Here is a 21,505-nt window from a genome sequence, read left to right as displayed (position 1 = left end):
TGCTGCCCCTTCTAGATGGGGGCTGTGCCCTTCAGGTTGTTTCTGTCCTCAACACCCTCTGTGGTCAAATACCTGGCCAGCTGCACTCACTTATTTTACCAGTTTGGAAAACTGAGAAAAGCTCACGTATTCAGAATTTGAGTTTGGAATTTAGGATCTATAGGTGGCTGAAGTCATTAAAAATGTGTTTGTTCTCTCTAAACAGCTATTTGGAAATATTTAACAAGAGTGAAAAATCTATTAACATCTTTTGATATAATAATTGCACTTTGGGAATAATAATTGCACTTTCTTTCTTCAAAGAAACCTGCATGTATCTCTTAAACCCCCATCCTTCTTCCTACTCCAGCCAAAAGGAACAACACATGCTCACTCAAAAATAGCAAGAAGCAGGGGAAAAACATCTACATGTCCCACAGTTTATGAATAGCTAGATAAACTAAAGCACAGAAGAGACTTCCACGCAGTTCTTACAAATGAAAGTAGACGGTGTTCCTAGATTGATGAGAATGTGAAAAAGTGATTAACGAGAAAAGTGTCAGGTCATGCCAACTACTTAAAGGTCTGGGGCTTTATACTGACAGAGGTGAGACAAATGAGGAATGATGGTGACCGACTTCAATACGTATGAAATATATTTCACACAAAGGTGTTTACAATCATAATAAAAATCTCTAAAAGGAGGTACCTGTGCCTTTCCTTACATTCTTTAGAAGATTGACCCGTACGACTAGGAAAGTGGTTATGACCACTTGCTTCTTGAAGATCTTTCAGACCACACAGCCCCTTTCTTAGTTCATTCACTGTTTCCACACCCTGAGGATCAAGAACTTCCTCCATGCATCAAATCTAAAGCTGTCGAGTTCCTTGAAAGCGTACTTTCTCTTAAAATTTGAAAGGGTGGAACAACTGATCTACACTTATATAAAAATATTACTTATGTTTAAAGCCAGTAGTCAAATTCTAACATTCTATGTCCGTAAAAGTCAGTGAGTCAGGAATGTCTATTGATTAAAGTCATAGGCTTGGGAATAAGTCAGAACTGGATTTAAATCCTACCTCGAAACCCAAGCCATTTATCCTTTCTGGTTCTCAGCCATCTTGTCAATTAACAGGGTGGGTAGTGATTTTGGTCACATTAGGAATGCTGGGAGTGTGAATGTGCTAATAAATGGGAAGGGCTTAGTTTAGTGTCTAGCCTACACAACAAGTATAGCACTATCTACTATCTTTATTAAAATCATTCAAGTTTTAGCCTTGTTTTCCCTTAACATTCTGATATAAGTCTCAGTTTCCTCTCTGTAATATCTTTCTCTTCTTAGAACCCTCTCGGGATTTTTCTGCCTTCTTCTTTCAAAGTCTGACTTTCGCTATGTGGTGGCAAAGCATTCTGCAGTATCGGCTTCCAACAGGTTTGGCACCCTAAAAAGTGAGGCAAAGACTCCATAATAATAGTTGTTATGATCAAGGCAGGAAAGAATTTACTCTAACCTTCAGCGATCTGTCCTATAGTCACCATAAACTACTCGAAAGTCTACCAAAAAAAAAAAAAAAAAAAAAAAATCTAGACACTGAAAACTATATAAGAAAAAGAGCTTCTCAGTAGGGGCTCATTATCATCCCATTAACAAACCAAGTAAGCTATAATTTTGCCCACATACATTGCATACCTTCTAAACCTTTTGAAAGAAAATCTGACGCAAGTACTAAAAGATAGAAGCATGAAATTGTCCCATTAAATTCCCTTTTATTTATTTACCATTTATCATTCAAAGCCTATTTTTAAGGAAACTGACAGCATAACATTTTTTCTTTAATGTTTTAAGAAGTAACATGTATTACTTTGCATTTGATCTTTAAAAAAAATTAATGAATCAGTTTTTCTTCTGTTTTAAGAAAAACTGAATGATTGCACAGACTCCAGTGGAAGTTAAAGTGACAAGAATATACTTGTGACATTTCCCATCACTAAAAAGAGTGAGGAGACCCAAGGCTCTTTGGAGGTAAATATGCTTCTGACTCATGTTCAGTTGGAGGTATCAGAGATTTTCTTTCAAATGGAAAGGTACATCCACTTAAATTTTTAAATGATAAGAAGAAGAACAAAAAGAGAGGGGATTCTGATTATTTTTAGTCTTCAGTTGTATTTTATTTATTTTTTATTCCAGCTTTATTGAGATATAATTGACATACAGCACTGTATAAGTTTAAGGTGAACAGCATAATGATTTGATTTATATACATCATGAAATGATTATGATTAGTGATAGTTTAGTGAACATCCATCATCTCATATAGGTATAAAATTAAAGAAATAGAAAATAAATAGAAAAAAAACTTTTCCTTGAGATGAAAACTCTTAGGATTTACTCTCAACAACTTTCATATATAACATTCAGCAGTGTTCATTATATTTAACACATACGTTACATACCTAGTACTTATTTATCTTATAACTGGAAGTTTGTGCCTTTGATTTTTTCAATTGTGTTTTTTTTTTTGTTTGTTTTTTTTTTGTCTTTTTGCGGTACGCGGGCCTCTCACTGTTGTGGCCTCTCCTGTTGCGGAGCACAGGTTCCGCGGCATGTGGGATCTCCCCGGACCAGGGCATGAACCCGTGTCCCCTGCATCGGCAGGCGGACTCTCAACCACTGCGCCACCAGGGAAGCCCCTCAATTGTGTTTTTAATAGTTTACACTCCATAGAGATTTTAGTAGAAAAATTTTTAGAAGGTTAATATGAGTTTTTTTACATTTGGGAGTGGGAGTAGGGGTAAGTATGTCCTCCTAAGTATTAGTAGTATTCACATCCAAATACAGCCTTAGAGGAGGTAAAATTATACTTATTCCTACTAAGAATAAGAAACATGATAGGATGTTTTTAAACTACATGAAACCAGCTCCATTTGATTCATAAACCAACAATACATTTGTTCTATGACTGTGGAAAATAAGTGACAGATTTATTTTTGTCTATTGAAAAAAATAATAAAGGAGGGAGAATGAGTGCCATCTTGTGGAGAGACCTACAGCTACCACATCCAAGTTTTCTGTGTCCTAAGCTTTTCCTTTTGTTTCTTCCATACAAAGCTTCCATCCACCCTGCTCTTTTCTTAGTATAAAATAAACACTTTATTTTTCCAGCGGAAAGGGTACTGTGGGTTGGATCATGCTTGGAAAAAGCAACACTGCAGTCCAGACAATATTAAGAAAGAAGTCCCGGTTGGGATTCTGGGGCATTCAGAGGGATGTACAGACATTTTACAACCTTGTATATGATTGCCTAAGGAGCAATATTCATTTCAAAAAGGGCAGGTCCTAAAGGTGACCAAACAACTCATGTATGTGGTGATCTGGGTCCCTCTAGAATTTCATCTGTTCTGTTGAGGCAGCTTACTATATTCAGCATTTCCAAATTTCATAATTAATCGTTCATCATACCAATGAATTCAAAGTTCCATTTGTTTATTTTGTATTGGATATATTTAACTTGACACCTTCATTAGAAAAGAGTTTACTTTCAGTATATTTTAAAATATCAACTGCTAAATAATACAGGAATAATAATAATCACTCTGTGAATTATACTGGTAGCAGTACTAGTGATACTAATTATAGCAGCTATGATTTATTGAATACAGCATGACAAGAACTTTAGATATGATATAGAACTTCCTTAACAACCCTGCAAGGTATATGTCACATTATTAAGCAAACTGGTCAAGATCACAGGGCCAGTAGTAGCAAAGTTGGAATCTGAATCAAAACTCACAACTTCCCTCAACACCAAATTTACTCTCAGGTCTGAAAGTAACAGCACTCACAAACAACCATCTTGAAAAACAGAAGCCTTCCAAAATATGGCCTTAAATCCCATTTTAATTATTCTGGCTATGTACCATTTTCCCAACATCTCAGCCAGGACTAGAATTATGAAAATCACTGTATGCTCCACTGAAAAACAGTTTCATTAGCATAGAATGCAATCCTGCTATTCATCGGTGGGGGGACAAAAGTTACCCTCGATTGTAAAAGCTTATTAACTAGAGATTGCTTGTCAGTTGACTATCTCTATTCAACATTAGATAGCTCATTAACTATGAACCAGGAAGCGACTCAATATTAACATCTGCCTCAAAGCAGAATTTTCGCAGGTTTCAAGTTCTGTATCTGACCATAATAGTTGTTTTTTGGAATGGAAACATTTTCTCTTTAAATAAAAACAAACTAAAAACTCAATAACATAAATTGAAAATAATTCTAATTATTAAAAAATAATTCTGATTCTTTCAATTTTGCCAGAAGTGGATGTGAAGACTTGGTTTTGTTGATGTTGTTGTCATTGTGTCTTTTTTGTTTGTTTTGGTCCCAATTATCTACCTTAGCAATTTTTAATAATAAATCACATATGTAGGTAATTAGCATAGAAAATTATTAAAATTACAAATATTATTCATAGCAGCAGTATATCTTCTGATGTTTCTTTACGTCAAAGTAAGATAGCGAGATTGCATCTGAAAAAATAAAATCTGTATATTCCAGGGAAATGTTTATCTAAAAACAAACATAATTTTCCATCCTTTTGGGCTTCCTCTATTTGTCTCAGGTATGGATTTCAATAAAGGCAAATTAAATACATTTTTGATTCATCCTCCTTTTATTTTTATTGTTTAGTGTCTGACCATTTAAATAATTCAGGGATCCCTTTGGGCTGCATTTTCCTCACCTGATTGATAGTGATCTTTAAAATTTTAGAGCAATGGTTTTCAACTTGTGAGTTTCAGACCACTGTAGATATGCTGAGTGATTACAAAGAGTTTGGGAATTCTTATGGGTAAATTTTTGTGTAGCTTGAATTAGGTCATACACTCTCATATATATACATAGAAATACATTCTTTATCAAATGTATCTGTTGCTTTTGATTAATTCAGTGGACGTTCATTTATAGTTTATTGGCCTCATCACTGTCATTTTTCTGTATATTCTTAGTTACACGAGATGAAGCATGCAACCATCATAGATGGGGTCAGGTTGGGAAACACTGTCCAGAGGTGACAGAGCTGCTTTTTCCCTGGTGGTCATCATCTCAATGTCACTCAGAACAAAGAGGTGCATGGAGCTGTCCAGGTGTAGCTTGATAAAGAGCACAGACAATGAAGAGGAATGTCATGTATCAAAAACTAGCGGTGGCCCTTGCCTGATTCATTACTTTTCTATTTCTCCTTCTAAGATGATCTGAAGGTCCACCCAGATCAAATGTCACAACTATAGCTAACTGAATGTGGTAGCCATTATGGATAAAAATGCCCAATATTTTTTCTATTGCTTTCACACAATGCCCCAAACTAACCTTTGGAAACTTTTCCTAAGGAAGAAAAGAAAAACTTCTCCATTACCCTCAGCCTCCTCCTCTTCACCCTTTTTTTTGAAACCATGGACTTTGGGTTGTTTTTGCCCATTATTCAGGGAATGATCAGTGAGAAAGTGCAGGAGGGACCAGAGCAGCCGCTGCTCTTTGGTGTGGGTCAGGAAGGCAGAGCTGTGCAGCCCGGCATCCTTCGCACAGAGGTGCAGAGACCACTGAGCCGTCCTGCTACAATGTGCAAGTTCAAAAAGAATAATTTCAATGTAAAAGTTCAGTTGGTTGCTCTGTAGTGAAATAAATTATTTCAGCTGTTACATTTTTGAAGTTACTCTATCAGAATTTTAAATCCTTTTCCATACAACCCCTAAGGGCATGTGAGCTGAACCAAGCTTCCTTTCTATTTTATGATTTCTAGGCTGACGGGAGTTCACAGCAAAAATAACTTCCGAACATCAGTCAGGCTCTGTCCATCTGCTCTTTTATTCAACATGCTTCCTTTTCATTGTGATAATATACTCTTTTTTACATTTAAAACATGACATTCAATACAAATCATTCGTTAAGAAGAACTTCATATGAAATGCAAGCCTTATCAAATGCAGGAAAATTAATAGAAACCATGAAGGCAAAAATGAAAGAGCATAATATAGATTCAGTAGAATTATCTTTTACTGTACTAAAAGGGAATGCAATACAATTCCATGATGCATTTGAGTGCTTCTGTACTCTTATTTTAAACAAAAGTAACTTTAACCAATGTGAAAGGAGGAGGGGTATATTACCAAAAAGAATGATCTGGCATGAAAATGGAAAATACTTTAAAAAGTTCATAAATCTTCATAAGATTTTTCTAGGTGTTTCAAACAATTCTTTGGTTTGATTCTGGAAGGATTCAAAAGCAAAGTGGTTACTTCTTGAAATGAAGTGTTTTATCAAACTGCAGGTTGCAACATTTTCGTGGGTTGTAAAACCAATTTAGTGACATTAGTTAATGAAATAGAAGAGACCAGATCAAAAAATATAGAACATTGCACATGGCAAAGATGGACCTTTTTTGTTGTTGTTAAGAATGTATATGTGCAAGCTAGGAATATAAAATGTATTAACTTACTGTGTACCAGACCAGACCAAAATGTCTGAAAATTTCACTAGTTCACTAGTACATTTTACATCAACCTAATAGCATACAGCAAGGCAGGTTCTGGTGACAGAACAATACTTACAGCTTCTCTCTATATGCTCAGAGGATCATGGTTTGCAAAGTGCTTTAGAATTCTTCTATAGAAATATAATTACAAATCCTGCATAGTGTATATTACTTAATATAAAGGCAATGTGTACAGTCCATCAGGGTATTTTTGGTAACAGTCAAGAATCATGACTCTTCACTTTTATTTTAGCTTATATACCTCTGGTTATTAAAAATATAAGTAAGTGTCGTCAACAGACTTAATTAATATCATGTTTGACAATAAAAGGACAAAATACCATCTTTTGAGAGCCATAAGCACACTTCCAATATCTATACATTCTGAATACTAGCCAGGTGTTTCAGCTACATCCAAGAGTCTCTAACTATCTGTAGAAGGAGCCACTTAACAATCAACAGAACACCAGTGTTTTTCATCATGTATGGATTTTTAAGCACTCTGATTTTTGCCATAATTTCTGGTTTAATAACATTAATGCTAATAATATAATATGCAAAATATTAATAATGGTTGCATTTGTTGGGTAACCTAGTATATGACTAGACACTATAAATATATCTCATATAATTTGCAGAATAATCCTATGAGGTAGATTTATGGCTTCCATTTTATGAGGAAAAAAACTCAGAAAAATTTAATAATTAGTGGAGTGTCCCAGGATTTAAACTCAAAAGCCAATGTATCTTCTCATTGTCTCTCAGGATAAGCAGAAATAACAGAGAAGTTCTTCTTCTTCTTTACATTAATATTCCAGATTTCTTAGTGCTTTAGATGGAAGGATGGAAGGAAGGAAAGAAGGAAGGAAGGAAAGGAAGGAGGAAGAAGGCAAGAAGAAAAGGAATAAATGGATTCAAGTTTAAGTTTACAAAACTAAAGTGAAGTGTCAGAACCTGAGATTATGTACTTTTTGTAATAACTCATGAACACAATGAAAATGTACTTTTTAATCACTGTAGCTCTATTTCAAACATGAATCTTGGTAAACGAGAAGTAACTACACACATGCACGAGATAATAAAATGTTCAATCTTAGTTATCGCTCAGAAGAGAAAACAGGAAAAGGAGAGAGAGAAGGGAGAGAATGGTTAAAGAGGAAGGGAAGAGGCGGGTCAAACAGCTGTCTCAACAGTGTTTAGAGGTGACTGAGGACCCCACCTGCTATTCCTTTGCCTGACATCCAGTGCTCACATGGCCTGACTATCTCAAGAGTAGGGTCATCTGATGGAAGCCGTGAAAGGTAGCCTGGTATAGAGGAGACTGCAGAGGCTGAAAGGTAAGAGAGACCTAGATTCACAATCTTGCTTTGCTCTTTCCTTGCCATGTGACTTCAGGAGAGTTAACTGAGTACAAATTAAAAGCAGTAATAATGTATGAGGAAGTGCCTATCACTGTTTGTGAGCATTCATTGTGTGCCAAACTTGTGGGTCTTATCAATTGAAAAGATTTAACAGCTTACTCCCCTCCAACAATATATTAACTTCTAATATCTAAAGATTAGTCAATTCCAACTTATTAAACAGTATTTTCTATACTTTTCTTAACCCTACCTTACTGTCATTGTATTTGTCAATCTAAGTACCACCCATATTATGGTGTTATTAATATTTTTCTTTAAATCAATATTACTTTTACTGAAAGAATTATGTTTTTACTATAAATGAGAAGTCTAAAATAAAGGTGTAACCATTGAAATTAAAACTTATTCATCCACATTACTGCCTTAAATAATGAAGAGCCACACTTGGAGAAATTATATTTTAACAGACACAGAGAGAAAAGCCTTGAAGGCATTAGAAAAGCATAGTTTCAGCAAATAGTAGTGGAACAACTGGATGTAGACAGGCAAAAGAATGAAGTTGGACCCCTACCTCATACCATATGCAAAAATTAATTCAAAATGGATTAAAGACCTAAATGTAAGAGCTAAAACTATAAAATTCTTGGAGGAAAACATAGGTGTAAATCTTCATGACCTTGGACTAGGCAATGGTTCTTCAGACCTGACACCAAAAGCATAAGCTACCAAAGAAAACATAAACAAATTGGAACTCATCATGGGTAAAAACTTTTGTGCATCAAAGGACACTTAGAAAGAAAGTGAAAAAAAAACCTACAGAATGGGAGAAACTATTTGCAAATCATGTATCTAATGAGGGTCTAATATCTGGAATATATAAAGAGCATTTACAACTCAACAGTAAAAAGACAAATAACCCAATTTTAAAACGGGCAAAGAATTTGAATAGACATTTCTCCAAATAAGAAACACAAATGGGGACTTGCCTGGTGGTCCAGTGGTTAAGAATCTGCCTTCCAATGCAGGGGATGCAGGTTCCATCCCTGGTCAGGGAACTAAGATCTCACATGCCATGGGGCAACTAAGCCTGAGTGCTGCAACTACTGAGCACGCGAGCCACAACTAGAGAGCCTGCATGCCACAACTACAGAGCCCATGCGCTCTGGAGCCCACGCACCACAACTAGAGAGACCACACGGCACAACTACTGAGCCCACGCACCACAACTAGAGAGAAGCCCACGCACTGCAGCAGAGGATCCTGCATGCCACAACGAAGATCCCAACAAAGATCCCGTGTGCCACAACTAAGACCCGACCGCCAAAAATAAATAAATAAATAGATAAATATTGTTTAAAGAAGAAATGCAAATGGCCAATAAACACATGAAAAGATGGTCAACATCATTAGTCAGTCATTAAGAAAGGTAAATCAAAACTACAATGAGATATCACCTCATATCACCTCATATTATGATGGCTATAATATTTTTTTAAGAGTGGAGATAACTTTTGATATGAATGTGGAGATTCAAGCATTTCATACATTGCTGATGGGAATGAAAAATGATGCAACTACTATGGAAAATCAGTTCCTTAAAAAGTTAAACATAGTTATCACATGACCCAGCAATTCTACAACTAGGCATCTTCCCAAGAGAAATAAAAACATATGTTCTCAAGAAACCTTGTACACATATTTTCGTAGCAGCGTTATTCACAATAACCAAAAAGTGGAAAAACCCAAGTGACCATCACTGATGAATGGATAAAATGTCCATTAACTAATAAATGAATAAACAAAATGTGGTATAGTCTTACAGTGGAATTACTCAGCCATTAAAAAGGCATGAAGTACTGATAAAAGCTAAAATACCGATAAAACTTGAAAACTTTACCCTAACGGAAAGAAGCCAGCGGGGAGAAAAGGTCACATATTGTATGATTCCATTTATATGAATGTCCATACTAGGCAAATCCATAGAGACAGAAAGTAGATTAATAGTTGCCAGGAGCTGGAGGGAGGGGAGAATGGGGAGTGGATATGAATGGGTAGGAGTTTCTTTTGGGGGGGAATAAAAATATTCTGGAATTAGATGGTGATGATGGTTACACAACTGTGTGAATTTACGAAAAGGCACTGAATTGCATACTTTAAAATGGTGAATTTTATGGTATGTCAATTATATCTAAGTAAAGAAAAACAGAGCATAGTTTGGAAGGTTGGGGTGGGGACAGGAAGAGAATCTTGGAAAAGAAAGTAGTTTGAACACTGGGCTATGGTTTCACTCAGTCACTCAACAAACATTTATGAGCACCTATTATGCGCCAGGCATTTTGATAGTCACTGAAGACACTGAGAGGAGCCAAACTGGCAATTATCATGCAACTTTAGTGTTGCTGTAAACAGTCTGAAATTTTAAAAAGTCACGTTCACTGGACAACACAGATAATTTAAGGAACACGGTAAGAAGGTTCCAAAGATGAACAGTATCTCTACACTAATTTTGCTAGTGAGGTCAATAGGTAAAAATCATGTAAAAAATTTGTACAGTGGAATTATGTCTTGCATATTTCTTTTTTAAAATTCATTATCATATTCTTATATCATCTGCACAATTAACAAAGAAATAAAACAAACCTGCACAATGTCCGTTCCTGGCAGTGCATTCACCTCACTGTGACTTGATTTGTTCCTTCGTCCATGTTGAAAGCCAATGCTCAGAAAGGGAAAGAATCAAGGTCTGAGGCTCTTTGACCTTTCTGCTCCATTCCATACATTTTGTAGAATGGCTACTGCTCTTTGGGCACTAAAGAGGTAACCTGAAGAAGTCCAGGGTGTAATATAGTATGTGTGTGCATATGATAACACTCGAGTCTTTTTTCTCAGTTGTCGATTATGAATATTTGTTCCTGGCTTCCTCACATTGACCTTTTTCCTTTCCCTTTTTTATTCTTTCTTTCTTTCTTTCTTTATTTTTGCGGTACGCGGGCCTCTCACTGCTGTGGCCTCTCCCGTTGCGGAGCACAGGCTCCGGACGCGCAGGCTCAGCGGCCATGGCTCACGGGCCCAGCCGCTCCGCGGCATGTGGGATCTTCCCAGACCGGGGCACGAACCCGTGTCCCCTGCATCGGCAGGCGGACTCTCAACCACTGTGCCACCAGGGAAGCCCTCCTTTCCTTCTTAAAGTATATTTCTTAGAGAGTGAAGAAATGGACCATTTTCTTTACTGTTGCACGATGACGAGAACACCCTATTATACTATCAGCATTTAGTTATGCACAGTAATGCAAAGAATCTGTTTTAGCTGCTCAGCAATTGCTCCTGATGATGAAGCTGAACGCTATTGTCCTACAGAGAAAAATGTGCTTTCCCCTCAATCCACAAATTCTCCACCATAATGCGTCTATAAAATAGTTCATAAAGGATTATCAGGCAGAAGAGAAAGGCTTTAACGTAGAATTTTTTACCAGATGGCTCTGGTTTCCAAAGCCATGTCCAAAGATACTCTAAATTATTACCATCACTGTCACCTTCTTGAGGGATCATCTATCTACCTGTAGATACTCATTCAATGTTAACTAACAATGAAGGAGACCCTTGAGGCTACATATGAGGAATAGTCAAACGGCTACATCATGCTAAGAGTAAAGCTAACAAGCACAGAAAAATAAAAGCCAAGGTTGAAACTTAGCTTAAACGGCCTGTGTAGTTAACACAACATTCTTGTGGTCTCCGTACCACTAAAAAGCCAGAACAAAATTTAAAAATTAATCCATATCAGATGTAGGCTACTGCCAGATGTGTAAGGCTGTTTGATTAATACAACTAATTTTGTTTTATTCCTCTTCTAAGATTCTTAGATTTCCCTATATCCATCAATTGGGATGGATATAATTGCACTTTTTTGCACTTGTAGTGTGGCAAAGCAAGAATAGAATAGATCTCTATCATTCTTTCTTTCTGGCAATGGTATTTACTGTTAAATCACAGGAGAAGAAAGAATATTAAAATAAGGATTGTAGAAGCAGCAGAATGTGTGTCACTGTAAGTCACAGGATCTGAAATCCAATGGTCAACTCTTAACACTGGTTTTGTTATGAGAACTTAGGCTACCTCCAATCTGGCCTTTTCTCATATATAGAATAGATGAAGTACAAGCATGCCCTCACAAACTTACTAAGACTATTTAATTAGATAAATGATTAGGTGAAAGCATGTTATAAAACAAAAAGAACAAATACATGCTAACTGGTCATAGTAAGTATACAATATAAATAAGGGGAAAAAATCCATCTTCATGTTTTATCCTTTTAATTGTTTGTGGTATGTTAGATGAGAGCAGGGATTTCTGCCTGATTTGTTCATAGCTATATCTGTAGCACCTAGAACATTTCCTGGCACAGAGTAGGAAATCAGTAACAGTTTGCTGATCTAATGAATGAATGAATATGTAATATGTATATTACTTTCCCTTTTGTCTTTTCCTAAAATATATATATCTGATAAAAGTATCATATATTTTTAATTTCTGCTCCATATACATCATAAAAGATTGTGTCATTTAATCTAATCAATTACCTGAAAGCAATAAAAGCACATTTTCAGTACAAAAAAGAGAAATTCAGTACCATGCATAAATCAGTACTGACTGAACGCATGTTACACAGCTACACTAACAAGAAAGGAGAATTTGAAATATTTCTAATGATTTTTCTTGATTTACATATTATCTGGACCTCAAAGCAGCAGGCAAGAAGTGACAAAATTTAGTAATATCTGGAATCTCTAAATCTATACTTCATCCCTCAAAAAATGGGCACTGCTTTTTTTTTTTTTTTTGACAGCTTATTGGAATCACAAGAGCAGTATAACCAGGGTCAGTAAACCTTTTAAAAATGATATCCTAGGAAAGGGGACTTCTGTGAAAAATTTATAACAGCAGACATCTTTCTTGATAAAGGGAAGCAACTTTATTTTAAAATAAGATTTGAAAATATATTAGACATCCCCATGTATCAATCATGATTCAAAGGAGTTTTTTACATTACCACAGATAGGCATCCTATTTCCATTTTATATAGGAGTTGACAGAGCAACTAACTTGCCCAAGACCCCATAACTAGAAAGCAGTAGAGGCACATTTGAATCCAGGACTCTGACTCTGCCTCCCATACCCCTTCCTCTGCATCTCTCCTGCCTATTTATTCTTGGAGAACCAGCGCAAGTCACCAAGTAACCTCCAGCATGGAAAATCTCCCATGGCCAGGCAAGTTAGGAAGTTTGGATGGATATCATGAATTTTATTGGTCAGTGGGGATCCTGGCTGATTTTGGAGCCATAAACAGCTAGATGGGGAAAATACAGTGCATAAACTTGCTCTAGGGACACAGATTAATGGACAGTAGCTGCAGGTGATCTTAAATGCAGTTACAATGCTTCTCAAATTGCCCCTGGCCCGGTACGGACTCATCCAGCTCCTAGGATATGGAACTGTCCAGTTATCAGGGAAAAAAGAATTACCAAAACAGCAGCAAGTAATTTTAAAATGAGGAGAAAAGGGGTGATAAAGGCTTGTTGTGCCATTGTTTCTGATGGTGAATTTAACCCTCATTGCTGGGGCTGGGAGGGTAAGAAGAAGCACCCAAAAAAAGGATAACTTCAGCCTCCATATAACACCTTTGAGATCCAGAAGTAGTCAATAGTCACCTCTGCTCCATGGGCCTGTGGGAATATTCCTGGGTTTCCAAGAACTTCTTTGGCAGGCAGGCAGGCAGTCTGTACAAAATCCCCTACTGGCAGTCAGTTACTCCTTGGCTCAATCTACGAGGTCTTGAGCTCTCTCTGGCCCCCTCAGAGATGCTATTGTCTAAGGAGGTAGAAATATAGAGCAATAAAAAGAGCCTGAAAACTGGCCAGACTAGAGTTTAGATCCTGGCTCCTGCATTTAGATCTCACTTTTGCTGTATGACCCAGGCCACTTCCTTGAGCCTCAGAATCCTCCATGTTAGAATGCTGATGACACATGTACCTCTGGGGGTCATGAATCCTAAGAAGATAATGCCTGTCAAGTGTTTGACACTGTATCTTCTCACGCAAGTTAGATGTTCCATACGTGACAACAACAAAATCGTCTTCACCACCATTATTATGAACTATCAGTAGATTTCAGCCTTGGCTGCATTTTACAACTACATGGAGGAGAGGGTCTAAATAATACCAATGACTTGGCACCAACCCAGATTACTTGGGTGGAAATCTGGAGCCCAGGCATGTTTTATTTTAAAGTCCCCCAGGTGACTCTAACATTCAGCTTTGGCTGAGAACTACTGATCCATTAGGAGTCAATTCCTTGACTCGTTTCTACAGGGGCTCTTACTCCCTCTGGAATGACCCGCCTTTAAAGCTGACAAGGGCATCGTTCTGTACTCAGATGGATTTAAGACAAGTTTCTGAAATTTGAGCTTCAAGCTTCCTCACTTCCATGAGCCCCTTCTAAGGCCCTGGGTCTAATTTTGTATTCATAATTTTGTATTATTTTTATTAAATATGGTTTCCTTCATTGGATTAGTTTTGAGCTCCATGAAAGCCAAATCCCTAAAACTTTGTTCAACCTTTCTTCGCATGAACAACGAGCAGAGGACCACAAATGCTTAGCCTGTGCCTGGATTGAATCTGCTGTTCAAACTTGGCATTGATTGTACTATTTGTTGGCCCTCTCTGAATATCTGAAGAGTTGGCGTTACCTTGAATTCCTATTAACTATCATTAAGTCCTTTGTCCCTTAAAATTGACTCTTCTAGTCTTTCTATTTTTAGCCTGTCAAAGAGCTGGCCCAGCTGGACAAACTACCTCAACCACCAGCTGAGAGATGACCTGAGCAGTCCCTATTTGTACATTATATACGTACGAATACGAGAAAATCTGGAAGATATTTGTAGCAAGCTGACTATTATTTCTGGTCTCTTTCCAGAACTCAGAGTAAAAATTAACATTTCCTAAAAGTAACGCTACTCATTGACCTCCAGTCCAGTCTCTTATTTTCTCATCTAATAAAAATAACCATGTTTTTAAATTTTTATGAGAAATTTTCTTTCACTATCTACCCAGAATCAAAACAGCCCTATTTCCCTCAATCTTCCATTCCCCCAAAGCTTAATTATCTTGTTGTCCATTAGTGTTCTTGAAAGAAACTTTTACCTCAAATGAATTACATCAACTATTCACTTGATTCATAAATGCGATTTTGAAAGAGGCACTGTTCTTACTATTCTATTAGAATTTGGGGTTTGTCTCTCTACATAAAGTGGTATGTTTTTCAGTATGATCTTCCTAGAAGAAAAAAATAAAACCTCACGACCTAAAATATTCTGTTATTTCAAAGGCTGACAGTTCAATTCTCTGTCGAGAGATGTAGGGTCAAGCTGCACGAGTTAATGTAGCAGATTTCAGCCCAGTGTAATTTGGTAAGGATGGAGGGGAAAAGGAGCAGCAAATCATTCCCTCCCGTAGGGACACACATGTCTACTGATGCCTTGAACTGTGTTTTTTTTCAAGGAGATAAATATCCATTGGATGAGGGTATCATTTTACATTAGAAACAAAAATTAATAAGTAGAAAGTAGGGAATTTAAGGAATGGGACCCCAAGTTGGGAAGGTAGAAGGTTTGGAAAGGTCAGGAAAGGTTTAGAAGCTGGCCTCAGGTGCCCTGGAGAGACAGCACTGGGAAAGCCAGGGAGCATATCACATTAGATAGTGGTTTGGCACAGGGTAACTGCAAATATTTTCGTATTTCTTCTCTTTGGAACAGAAATGAATTTTGAGGGAATTGTTAAGAAATAGGCAGTAATTTCAAAAGTACAAAACTTTAAAAATAGATGTTTTAGGTAATTTCCAAAATGTCACTTTAAGCAGATGGCTGTTTTTGTTTTTTCATTTTTTTTGTTTGTTTTTTACTAAATCATCATCCTGGGTTTAAACTATTGACATCATACTAATCCAGACAGCAAATATTCCTGTTACTTCATTAGGAATCTTTATCATTTAGCAATAAGGAAATCAGAGCTAAACCTTGAAAAATAAAATGAAAACATTTACCAATTCCAATGAATCATCTCTCCCACCACCTTTTTTTCTCAGTATATATTTTTTTAAATTATTTCATATTTTTAGTATTTTTGTTTCATTTGTTATCTTCTTTGACCATCCCTTAGTTAAGAGTGTTGTGTTTCCTTGACTTAAAAGGTTTTCAATACCTGGGGAGCCACTCAATGTCACAGAGAGTATCTGTTCATCTATATCCAATAGAAATGTGGCTGCATCTTTCAGGAAATGGCATTCTGAGTTTTGCTGAGTCTTGATGAAATTTTCTAAGTTATTTAATTTGCAAATAAATGTTTTCATCTACCTTGAAAGGACTAATTGATACAGCTTCAGCATTAGCTCAGTGAAAATAGGACTATTTTTGCAAATTTTCCTTTTGTAGCTCTTTGCCGTTTACCACCAGGTAACAAAATTATGCGCTTACTGGGGAAGTAGCTTAAATATGGTGCCAGCTGTGGCATATGACTGCCTCGGGCAGTTAGAAGTGTCTCCACGGATACCTCTGAGAGAGAAAATCATCACTCAATCTAACCGTAAAAGCTACAGAGAGACAAAAATCAATCATCCTTAAAGAATAAAGAAAAATATCATGTATCATAAATATACAGTGGAAGCTATACGTTAATGATAGGTACATATTTATTTCCTAGACTTATAGTTTAGCATATCTCCAAAGAATATGCATTTAACATTTGTATATACATATGACGTGTATATACATACGATGCATTTAACGTGTATATACATATGTGTATATACCTAAGTGTTAAGCAATAACAAACATCCCAATACCCAGGCACAAAATAATTATTAAATAAAAAATAGAATTTTATATTTTAAATCCTTTTGCAGATGAGAATAACAAACTTGGAGGCAAAGCAAAGTTCGTGCTTAAATGCATATCATCACAGCACACTGTGTGTGAGTCTGCATTTTAATAAGATCACTGAAGACTCAGAAATGTTTTGCAAATTGGCTCCAGTCTACAGATCGTTAAAATTTTTGGTCATATTTGCTTTACTCTATGTACCCGGGTACCGTTTCAACTTTTTAGGTGTTTGCCTCTGTTTTTCTCCAAAGGTTACAGATTTCGGAGTTTTGAATATTAGAAAGATTTAAAGGTAAACTTTCATTACTATCACCTTGTAAATCATAACTCAGCTCCCAAAAAGTAATTTAGAACCTAAGTAAAAAGTACTAACTTGTTCCAAATCTGTACTTCCACAATATCTAATTTCAATGATACCCCATTCCCCATTTTCTTCTTTGCATTGGATAAAGTGATACACTCCTCAAGATATTTTCTGTAATTTAAGAATGTTAAAAATGCAAAAAAACAGAACCACTACATGCTCTTAATCTTGAGGAAAAGCAATCATATTACATAATAAAATGTCATCCTTAGAAGACCAATGTCAAGGAGGAAGGGAAATACATGCATGCAAACATACATACATATTTACATGCATACACAATACACATATTTGGGGGTGGTAGAAATTTGGGCAGGTAATTTCTTTCCCTCTATCACAAAACCCAGGTTTGGTTTCCTGCTTATCAGCTATTAAATAAACAAGCAACATCAATAAAAACAGAACAGATGATTATTTTCAGCTAGAATTAACCTTCTTTCCTACTTCTCAGAGTTATCCAGAAAGGTGTGACAACCATGCTCGAGATACCACGTCAGAATGATCTGTTCTCATGATGATAGACTAGGTCCTAGAACAGGAATTATATCAAGGATGATAAAATCTGCTCTCAAAAGCACTTCTAAAGGCAGGTTGTGCCCCGCCTTGTGATCTTCATATGAAGCTGAAAGAGGAAAATGAGTTGAGGATGCAGAGGTACAAGATCAATATATGAGTTTTATTGCCCTAAAATATATATTTTATAAGTGACCTTTCATGGGCTCTGAAAGGGGTGCTCATTCCTTATTTATGGAGAAGAAAAGGCACATTAAATTGAAAATCCTCTTCCCTAAAGAAATAGTTTCTTGGTTTCAATAAGGTCACAACAAAACTAATAGTGAAAATATTCCCACTAAATTTACAAACTTAAAGGAAACTCATACAAAACTTAAGTGAACGTGTCCATAATTTGCAGCAATTAGAAATAGTTACTTCTTATTAAGAGCAATGGGAATGTATCAATCATACGAGGGAACTTTACTACTGTGGTTAGTACTGCTTACTCTTTATGGTCAGCATTAGGCACTCTTGCAGGTTTCTCTCATTCCATACTTCCATTTCTATTAAATTCAGTTAATTGGTGATAACCTTTCTTCTGAAAGGTACACAAGATTTATTGTTTGGGTATTCCTCTGATCTACACTTCCAACCCACCTGCCTCTGCAATCACCCCTGCCGTTCTCAGTGCCTCACAGTTCATGGGAGAAAAACGTGGATGCAACAGAGCAGAAACACTTTCACCTTCTCATCACTAAACCTGCCAGTCTCTCTGCATCTGTATGCACATTCTTTGCATTCCTGGTCTGGAAGACACATCCTGGCCCTGCTCAGATGGAAGTCTGCTCTCTTCACTTGAGCCCCGGTTCTCCACCCAATACACCTCTTGGGGACATCACTCCGTCAGTTACCCCCTTCTCTCCTGCATCTTCATTTGTTCTCTTTCAGCTGGAGTATTTCCATGAGCATACAAACTTCGCTAAGGTCTTTTTCTTAGAAAATCCATTTCTGGTCTCCTCATTCCTTCCTTCTCGACCACTGCCCTTCTCTGCTCACTTTCTCAGTAAAACTTATCAAAAGAGTGGTTCACTGGAGTTTGCATTTTATTGTCTCCCATTCACTCTTCCATAATAAGTTTCAGTCCCCTCTCCTCCACTGAACTGCTTTTACCAAGCCTACCAGTGACATTCTTTTTTTTTTTTTTTTTTTTGCGGTACGCGGGCCTCTCACTGTTGTGGCCTCTCCCGTTGCGGAGCACAGGCTCTGGACGCGCAGGCTCAGCGGCCATGGCTCACGGGCCGAGCCGCTCCGCGGCATGAGGGATCTTTCCGGACCGGGGCACGAACCTGTGTCCCCTGCATTGGCAGGCGGACTCTCAACCACTGCGCCACCAGGGAAGTCCTACCAGTGACATTCTTATTGGCAGCCCTCATTGTTCAGTAGGAGCTTATACCAATACCTTTGACTGTCTTCTCTTGATTGAAACTTTTTTTTTCTTATAGGTTTCTGTGACAGTGCCCTCTTCTGGTTTTCCATTGAGTTCAGTACGTAATGAAAAGTCATTCTGTGACACACCTACACCAAAGGGTGTGCATAGGTCTTTTCTGGACTCTTTTCTTCCAGAGCTCTACAAGGCAGGCTCCCCCTGAGCCCTATTCTTTCTTTTTTCCTTCTCTCTCTGGAGGTGATGCCAGCCATAGTATTAATTAATAGCTATCCATCGAAGACCCCTGGACTTACAGTTTTGACTCAAACTTCTTTCCTTCATCTCCAGACAAAGCCCAATAGCATCCTTGACCTCTCTATATGAAAATATTGGTCTCTTTGTGCAAAACTGTTCTTTCCACAGACTTCCATTTCTTGCTGTACTCTACCAGCTTCCCCCTGCTGGTCAAATGAATAATCGACATTTCCCTCCCCTCCAGATCCCGCCTAGGAGTAATACCCATTCGATTTCCTTCCAAAAGGTGTTTAGAACCTTTCTTCTCTCCAGCTCCAATACTATCATCTTAGTCCAAGCCACACTCATGCTGTTTCTGCCAACTGCCAGGTCCTCCTAAAGAGCTTCTTCCCTCTCCATCCATGTCCCCTTTAAAATCCATTCTCCTTACCAGCCAAAGTGATCTTTTGAAAATAGCTATCAGATCAGGTCACTGAGCTACTTAAACTTTTCAGTGCCTTTCCAGTGCTCTTTGAATGACAACATCCTTTCCATGGCTTCCCAAACACTTCCCAAATTACTTCTCTCACTTCATGTCTTACTAGTCACCATGTCACTTACGCTTCAGCACAACTGGTCTTCCTTCTGCTTCTCGAATGCGCCCAGCTTGTTTCCACATCGGGTAACTGAATTTTCTCTTCCCTTTGCCATGAAGGATAGCCCACACCTTCACATAATGGCTCCTTCTTACTGTTCAGTTTTCAACTTGCCTGTCACCTCCTGGAAGAAGCTTTCCGTATCTGCCCGCTCAAATACTGCACTCCCCCGTCATACTGAGAACTCACCACCACACTGCCTTTTTTACTTTTATCTATTAATCACTATCTGGAAAGATTTTATTTAGTTTGCTACTCACAAGTTTATTGTCTTTTTCCCTTGTTGAGACTGTAAGCTTCCTGAGAAGCTCAGACACCTTTTCTGCCATGTTCAGAACCGTCTTCCAGCACACTAGGATAGTCTCTGGGACACTGTAAGGACAAAAAAATATATATATATAACAGTTGAATAAGTGATCGAATGAATAGGGATGTTTTGCGTGATGGATATCTAAAGTGAGAGGCTCTGTGCCAAGTCATCCATACACAGTATCCATAACCATCTGAAACTTTGTTGTTGTTATCATATAACAACAGAATACAGGTGCTACAGAATACAATGAAACTTCAAAGGATAGGCATTTCTGAATTGATACAATCTCTACACTGCAATGTTGCTTCTCTTGTAGTTCCCAGTAATGACTCTACTGTTTTTTAGGAAATGTTTCAGTGATGGGAAGGAGAGCCACAGGGTTGTACAGTGTTCCAAAGGAAGTGTGATTTACTTGTATTTTGATTTATATTAACTCAGTCAAATCACTCTTTTATAATAGGCTTCTGAAACCTGTTCCTTCCCCAATATCCTCCATCTTAGTAAACTCACCACCTTTCACTTAGCTGCTCAAGCTGGAAGTGTGGAAAATATTCTTGACCCCTCCTCACTCACTCCACCACCACCCAATCTATCATCAAGTTCTATTGATTCTACTTTCAAGTATAATTTGAAAATACATGCTTTCCTTCCTATTTATTGTTACCATCATATCTAAGCCACCATTTTATTGTCCTTGAACCATAGCAATGTCCTGACTTTCGTTCATATTCCTACCAAACCCATTCTCCATACAGTAATAGCAGTAGCCCCACTGACACTCTTAGTTACTTCAATAGCTGGAGGTTTTTGCCAATTCGGGACCTTTACCCAGGATGCTTTATCTGTCTAGAAAGCACTTCTCCTCCATTTTCATTGGGCCATGGCTTTCTTGTTCTTCAGGTATTAGTTATAGTTAGAATGGATGTCTGCTGTGCTGCCTTGATTCCTCTTTAGAACTGAAGTGCTTGCCCCGTGTTGCTGGGAGTGTTGGGGACTGAGTTTCTAACCAGGCGTTATCCTCATTTGAGAAGAGCAATCTTGCCCAAGATGATCTCTCTTGAGGGTCAGCCAATCCCAATGCCTGGGAAGGTGTATGGGGGCAGTGGATATTGTAGAAAGCCCAAGCCAGCCCCCCTTGCTTCAAGGCAGGGACAGCTCGGAGGGACCACCTCAGCTCTCGAGCTCTCCATAGGAATGGCTAAGCCTCTGT

The sequence above is a fragment of the Phocoena sinus genome, chromosome 4 (assembly GCF_008692025.1).
Source record: "Phocoena sinus isolate mPhoSin1 chromosome 4, mPhoSin1.pri, whole genome shotgun sequence".
Classification (NCBI taxonomy): Eukaryota; Metazoa; Chordata; class Mammalia; order Artiodactyla; family Phocoenidae; genus Phocoena; species Phocoena sinus.
Note: the sequence above shows the minus strand (reverse complement) of the source record.